The sequence below is a fragment of the Lycium ferocissimum genome, chromosome 5 (assembly GCF_029784015.1).
Source record: "Lycium ferocissimum isolate CSIRO_LF1 chromosome 5, AGI_CSIRO_Lferr_CH_V1, whole genome shotgun sequence".
NCBI lineage: Eukaryota > Viridiplantae > Streptophyta > Magnoliopsida > Solanales > Solanaceae > Lycium > Lycium ferocissimum.
In genome coordinates, this window is record NC_081346.1 from 57,650,930 (window position 1) to 57,659,345 (window position 8,416).

At 36.9% G+C, this 8,416-nt stretch overlaps 1 pseudogene; it reads left to right on the forward strand.

Moving 5' to 3' along the window:
- Positions 1 to 4,453: 4,453 nt before the first annotated feature.
- Positions 4,454 to 7,911, forward strand: LOC132056937 (receptor-like protein 7; annotated as a pseudogene).
- Positions 7,912 to 8,416: the final 505 nt, after the last annotated feature.

The window sequence follows — 8,416 nt, forward strand, 5'->3', positions numbered from 1 at the left end:
GAAGGTTGACGGGTTTCACAAAGGGAAGTTCCCTTTCAAGTATTTAGGGTGTCCCATTTTTCATGCTAGAAAGAAGAAAGTTTACTACCAAGATCTCATCAAAAAAATGAAGGATAAATTGCAGAGTTGGAAGGGAAAGTTGCTGTCATTTAGTGGCAAAGCTGTGTTAATAAGGATTGTTCTACAAAGTGTACCCGTGTATGTGCTATCTGCTGTAGTACCTACTAAATACACTCGAAATGAGCTCCATAGGATCTTTGCAAGTTTTTTATAGAGTAATAAGGAAGAGGATAAAAGCAAACATTGGGTATCATGGAAGAAGTTGCATGCCTAAAGCTGAGTGTGGACTAGGATTTAGGTCCTTGTTTGATATTTCTAAAGCTTTGTTTGCTAAGCTATGGTGGAGATTTAGGACCTCAAATTCTTTATGGTCTACCTTTCCGTGGAATAAATATTGTAAGAAGCTGAACCAACAAGGAACAATGAAAAGGTGGTTCACAAGTATAGAAAAAGATGTTGGAAGCCAGGGATCAAATGGATCACTTAATTTAGTGGGAACCTAGAAATGGTTCATGTGATGTCTGGGAAGATAACTGGACTAGATTGGGTCCTCTCAGGGATTTCTCAAGCGCAGATCACAATATAGAAGAGGTGGCAGAACTCATGAACTCAGAGGGTTGGGACTTCCAAAAGATGAATGTAGTGTTACCAGAGCAGGTGGTGAATCATGTTAGATCTGAATTGAGCAAAATAGGGCAATCAACATATGCAGATGTACCATGGTGGACTTTAACTAACTATGGAAAATTTACATTGAGTAGTGCATGGAATTTAATGAGACAGAAGGAGCAAGAGTCATTGAGCTATCAAAGAATATGGAGCAAAGGAGTGCCATTCAAAATTTCATTATTTTTATGGAGGATGTGGAAAGCTAAACTCCCAATGGATGATGTACTCAAAAGGATGAATATTTCCATTGTATCAAAATGCGCATTTTGTCTAAATTCACGATCGAGGAAACATTGCAACATCTTTTCTTAAGCGGTAATTGTGCAAACAGCGAAGTGTGGCAAGTACTATACTACGGCTTAAAAGTATCATAGACCCTCTAATACGTACATCAGCGATGGTAAATGGTGGAATATAAAGTATGCGGTTAAGTTAAAACCAGTTTTAAAGCAATGCCATCATTCATCTCATTGGTTGTGGAAAGAGAAGAAATGCACTCATGAACGGAGCACATATGAGTAAGAGTAAAGTCATTTATCGCATTAATCAGAACATTCATAACTTGATAAGTAGTCTATATCCATGGTTGAAGAATGTCCCACATACTTGGCCTCAGATGACAGATGGTATAGCTTTTAGAAAGACTTAATCCTAGAGTAGGAGGTCAAATGGTACAATGGAGATGTCCAAATGCAGGGTGGTATAAGTGCAATACTGATGGTGCATCAAGGGATAATCCAGGTCAAAGTTCAACTGCCTTTTGGATTAGATATGAAAGAGGTGATCTAGTTCATGTTGCTGCTAGAAGAATAGCCAACACAACAAACATATATGCAGAAGCAGTTGCAATTGATGATGGTCTGCAATATTGTGTTAATAATCATGTGTTACCTGTGATCATGGAAACTGACTTTCTAGCTATGGTGAACATCATTCAAGGAGACTGGGAAACTCCTTGGAAAGTTAATATGGAGGTGCAAAAGATTAAAGAGTGGAGAAAGAGAGGACAAGTCCAATTTGTCCATGTCGGCGAGGAGGCAATACGGTGGCGCATTTTTTAGCTAACAGTGTGTTCAATTATGCGCAGTACATTAGAAGTTAACAATTTTCAGGAAGTCACACCTACAGGGAAGAGATTGCTAAATATGGATAAATATATGATGCCTAACTTCAGATTCAAAACATACAAGGAAAGGGAACCAGATTGAAGAAGGATTATTTGCACTCTAGTTCAAGTTCACTACTCATCATCAGACTGTAAAATGACCGGTAGCTACTAAGACTGGCCTAGCTATATAGTGGTATTAGCAGTGTTACTGCTCATTCTTCTAGCAGGCTTGGATTAGGAGTTTACAACAGCCATGTTATGGTCAATATAGGTAGTGAAATGGATTCAACTTGGTTACACGGGATTATGGACAGCAGCAGATTGCACATGTAGCTTTACTCTTGTTTGAATGATCGTGCCGATAACATAGCACCTGGTGAGAGCTTTGAGGTGTCCGATAGTGTTATCATTCCAAAACAAGAGATCTTGCAGCATGAGCATCTAGTTTGAAGTACTTTGATCCTATTTTCAGTCTCTTTAGCTTAGAATAGTTTCTTTTCTTTTATAGTTTGTTGCTTTGTTCTTCTTTTTTCCTATCTGTGTAAATACTTTGATTTTGGAATAAAACACCAATAGCTATTAGCTAGGTGGTTTTAAATATAAAAATAAAAAAATAGAAAAAAGGAAAACAAATAAAATAAACAAACAATTTTTATCCAAGAGTTACGTGATTATGGTCGTCTAAGCTGTGCAAAATGAGCGAATATTTTCGAAAATGAGTACCATTAATCTAGTCAACCAAGCAACAAAAGTTCAGTCAATGTGACATGAAAAAAATTAATTTTATTTGACTCTTATAAAATAACATATTAAATAGTATGTATTGTGGAAAATGTGGTTATAATGTCGTACGACCAATTATAATTTGAATTATACCAAAGAAAATTTAAATTTAAATGAAAGAATATGACTATAAAGTTTTTCTTGTGTTTTTATTTATCGATTTATGCTGAAGACGATCATATAACTAAAATATATATTTGTAATGAATTAATAAGCGATCTCCAGTGGAAAGCTTTTTTACAAACTACATATAAATAATATTCGGTAGCTTTATAATTTCAACATTTTACATGACTTGTTTAAGATCATAAGATTAAAAAGTATTTTAATAAATGCATATCTTTAGTTTAAGACTAGGAGATTCAAAAATCTCTCTTATTTCTTAAAATTTCATGCTTAATCAAAATAAGATACTTAAATTGAAACTGAGGGAATAGTTGAAAACTAATTGGTGGTGAATTGAGAAGAATACAGTCTTTCCTTTTTGGTCAGAGGACAAATCTGATCAATCTCTTCAACAATTTATAACAATACAATTCCAACCTAGTTATCAATCATATCAATAATATCATATCTACTTCTATCAAACTCCAATCGTCCAAGGAGCTAATTAACTCTCAATTCCACAACTTGGCGTTACCCATTGATAGGTGGTTCCATTTCATTTTCCGTTATCCATTTCTACTTATCTATATCATTCTCAAGTAGTTACATGATAAATTTCATAAATTTCGCAAGTTGTAGATCAACGCATTATCATTTTCATTCTAAGGAAAATTAATTATTTTACTCTCACAAGTGTGTTGGATTACACCCTTTTCATTTTATTTTATTTTTAAATTTAATCATGTGGCATTCAGAGCTGCTACTGGTCCTATTCATTTGAATTCGTGCCAAGTAGGTCCACTAACGATGGTAAAGCCTCCTTAATGAAAAAATGTTTATTCTACAAATTCCAACTCAAAATTTCTAATAAACATGGAGAGATCATAATCATCCAGCTATATTTCTCGGTAATCCTCTACTCCCTCATGAATTAATGAAGAAAGACCAAAGAGGAGACTTCCACAACGTGACACATACGAGTCAACTTAAAACAACAATAAATCCAGATTGAGATCGTTTTTTTTTTTTTTGCCTCCCCAACCCCACCCCAGGAGAAGAAAAAAAAAAAAAAGGAAACATTTTGAAGGACTAACAGAGCCTGTCTACATAAACCTTTTTCTTTTTTGATGGTAAAGGTTGTCTACATAAACCTAAGGAATAACTTACTGATCAACGGGATCCTTCCTGCATATATCTTTGAGTTCTTTATCTTTAGTGCTACTGTGGGGCGAATTTATGTGCACATTTGGGGGCACATGAACTCATGAACTTTCTGCAAAATTAGATATTTTATATACATATTTTTTAGAATCGATCTACTATCACTCGATGGCTCCGTGCTACAAAAAGTCTTAATAACGCACTTGGTTAAAATCTTAGTTATTTAACAAGAGGAAAATAAGGAACGATTACCACTTAATGCATTTTTTTTCCTTCTTTAGTAGTACATACATATTCTAGAAATCCTAGATTCGCCTTGGCTACTCATTTCACACCTTTGAATTTCGTACGACTCTTATAAAGCTAAGAAGACAAAAAGAAGAAGAATTAAAGGACGAAAGGGAGATGCATGGACAAACAGGTTTAGATAGGAATTTCAGCCATGACCAGCAAGAAATGAGAAAGGAGAAATAGTACTGGCAATCCAATTAAATAAATAGCTAACCCCAGTCGCAGTCTTGGTCATGAAAAAAATTTCCACAAGGAATAAATACATACTGAGAATCTTCAAAGTCTTCCACTGAATGAAGCCAAAAGGTCAACATCAAACAAGTAGAAAGAGTTAATACAATCTTTAAAAACGCGTATTTTTCTTTGACATTTCTCAGCTTCTGTGCAATCATCTTCTCCTTTTTAAGTTCCTTCTAACATTACTTCAGTCATCCACCTATACAAGTTGCATGAAAATGAAAACTCTGCACTTCCTATGGCTTTTCTTGATTCCCTTGTTTCAAATCTTATTAGGAAATGAGATTTACCTCGTTTCCTCTCAATGTCTTGACTATCAGAAATCATTGCTTCTGCAATTAAGGGGCAGCCTCCAATTTGACTCCAGTTTGTCGACCAAGTTGGCAAGTTGGAAACAGAACACAAGCGACTGTTGCAATTGGAATGGGTTAACATGTGACATTTTTGGTCATGTGATTACCCTGGAACTAGACGATGAGGCAATTTCTAGTGGAATTGAGAGTTCATCTAGTGCTCTTTTCGGTCTTCGGTATCTTGAGAAGCTAAATTTGGCTTACAACAGGTTCAGTGTTGGAATACCAATTGGTATAGCCAACCTCACGAACTTGAAGTACCTCAATTTATCAAATGCTGGTTTTGTTGGCCAAATTCCTATGATGTTATCAAGATTAAGAAGGCTAGTTACTCTTGATCTCTCAACTCTTTTCCCTGACTTTGAGCAGCCACTAAAACTTGAGAATCCCAATTTGAGACTTTTCATTGAGAACTCAACAGAGCTTAGAGAGCTTTACCTCGATGGTGTTGACCTTTCAGCTCAAAGAAGTGAGTGGTGTCAATCTTTATCTTCATATTTGCCTAACTTGACAGTCTTGAGCTTGCGTAATTGTAAAATTTCAGGCCCTATTGATGAATCACTTTCCAAGCTTCGATTTCTTTCTATTATCCATCTTGACGATAACAATCTCTCTACCACAGATCCTGAATATTTTGCCAATTTCACAAAGTTGACTACCTTGACCCTTGGTTCTTGTTTTCTGCAGGGAGCATTTCCTGAAAAGATCTTTCAGGTAAAAACTCTAGAGATTTTGGACTTGTCAAATAATAATCTTCTTAGTGGTAATATTCCGAATTTTCCTCGATATGGATCTTTCAGGACGATATCACTAAGCTACACAGACTTTTCTGGTTCAGTACCAGAATCCATTTCGAACCTTCAGAACCTGTCCAGTTTAGAGCTCGCCTTTTGCAATTTCAGTGGACCAATACCTTCCACAATGGCAAACCTTATCAATCTTGTTCATTTAGATTTCTCCTCCAACAGCTTCACTGATTCTATCCCATATTTCCAGAGGTCCAAGAAATTCGCCCACTTAGACCTCTCTCACAATGGTCTAACTGGTCACCTCTCTCCAGCTCATTTTGAAGGACTCACAGAGCTTGTTAACATAAATTTAGGGAACAATTTACTCAATGGGAGTCTTCCTGCATATATATTTGAGCTCCCCTCCTTGCAGAAGCTTTTTTCTTGATAGCAATCAATTTGTTGGCCAAGTCAATGAATTTGACAATGCATCCTCCTCTCTGCTGGATACAATTGATTTGAGCAACAACCACCTGAATGGACCGATTCCCAAGTCCATGTTTGAAGTTGAGAGGCTTAAGGTCCTCTCACTTTCTTCCAACTTATTTAGTGGGAGAGTGCCACTAGACCTCATTGGGAGGCTTAGTAACCTTACAAGACTGGAGCTTTCTTACAATAACTTGACTGTTGATGCAAGTAGCAACAGATCAACCTCTTTCACATTTCCCCAGTTGGGTATATTGAAACTAGCTTCTTGTGGGTTGCAAAAGTTTCCTGATCTTAGAAATCAGTCAAGGATGGTCCACTTAGACCTTTCTGACAACAAAATACGGGGGGCAATACCGAATTGGATTTGGGGAATTGGTGATGGAACTCTCGCTCACCTGAATCTTTCCTTCAATCAGCTGGAGTACGTGGAACAGCCTTACAATGTTGCCATCAATCTTATAGTCTTTGACTTGCGTTCCAACCATATAAAAGGTGACCTACCAATTCCACCTTCTTCTGCTATCTTTGTGGACTACTCGAGCAATAATTTCAGCAGTTCCATCCCACTAGATATTGGTAATTCAATTGCTCTTGCTTCCTTTTTCTCAGTCGCAAATAATGGCCTCACGGGAAGAATTCCTGAATCCATATGCAACGTCAGCTACCTTCAAGTTCTTGATTTGTCTAACAATGCCTTGAATGGAACAATACCACAATGTCTACTGGAAAATAGTACAACTCTTGGGGTGCTGAATCTAGGGAAGAACAGACTCAATGGTGTTATACCAGATTCATTTCCATTCGGCTGTGCTCTAAAAACTTTAGACCTCAGTAGCAATTTCTTAGAAAAGGAGCTGCCAAAATCGCTTGTCAACTGCGAGTCGTTGGAGGTTCTGAATGTTGGGAATAACAGACTAGTTGACAGTTTCCCGTGCATGTTGAGTAAGTCATACAGTCTGAGAGTCATAGTCTTGCGCTCCAATCAATTCAATGGAAGTCTTCATTGTGGTCCAACCAAAAATAGCTGGCAAAATCTCCAGATTATAGATTTAGCTTCCAACAACTTCAGTGGTGTGTTGAAAGCAGAATGCTTTTCAAATTGGAGAGGGATGATGGTTGCAGATGATTACGTGGAGACAGGACGCAACCATATCCAGTTTAAGTTCCTCCCGCTAAGTAACTTTTACTATCAGGACACAGTGACAATAACCATCAAAGGGATGGAGCGGAAGCTTGTGAAGATTCTCAGGGTCTTCACATCTATTGATTTCTCTTCAAATAGATTTCAAGGAGTGATACCAGATACGGTCGGGGATCTTAGCTCACTTATTTTTCTGAACCTGTCACACAATGCCATTGATGGACCAATCCCAAAATCACTTGGGAAGCTACAAATGCTTGAATCGCTAGACCTGTCATCAAACCAGCTATCTGGAAAAATCCCCGTCGAGCTTGCAGATCTCACTTTCTTAGCATATCTGAACGTATCATTTAACAAATTTTTTGGAAGAATCCCATCGAGTAATCAATTTCAAACATTCTCAGAAGATTCCTATGAAGGAGACAGAGGCCTATGCGGGTTTCCTCTCATCAACAGTTGTGAAAGCAATGCTCCAGAGTTGACACCACCACCAACTTCTCAAGATGACTCAGATTATGAATGGAAGTTCATTTTCGCTGCTGTTGGATATGTAGTAGGGGCAGCAAACACTATTTCACTTCTCTGGTTTTACGAGCCAGTGAGGAAACAGTTTGACAAACATATGGAGAAATGCTTGCTTTGGTTTTCAACAATGTGATCCTTAAACAATTAAAAGATGAGTTTATTTAACATGTGTTGTTGCTTAAGCCTTGCTTGGATTGCTTTGTTTAAATAAACTGCAAGATAAGCAAAGGCAATGTGATCAATAAATGTGTTTGTTATTTCCCCTGATGAATGTACACAATTTCAAGTGCCTTGTTTGAATGCAGCTTTTCAAGGGTTCGATAACTAACTTCAAGGGTAACAATTTAAACATGGGAAAAGGTGCAAATATACCCGTCAACTTTGCGATTTAGAGCAAATATACCCCTTATTACAAAAGTGGTGCATATATATACCCCTGCAGCTACAAAATGGTGCAAATATACACCTGCCGTTACAAAATGGTGCAAATATACCCTTTTCGCTAATGAAATTTAAAAAAAAAAAAAAATTCATTTAGGTTGTTTTTTAATTAAACAAAATGCCACATGACTTTAAAAAAAAAGTCTACCTATTTTTTCTAGTAGACGTATTTTTCTACAGCCACATGGTTATTTTTTTTTTTGATGCGTCGGGTGGTCTGGTTCGTTTAAAAAAATGTCTCCGTGACTTTAAAAAAATAAGTCTACTCATTTATTTAAACGAACCAAACCCGACCCACCAAGTAAAAAAATTACTATGTGGCTTT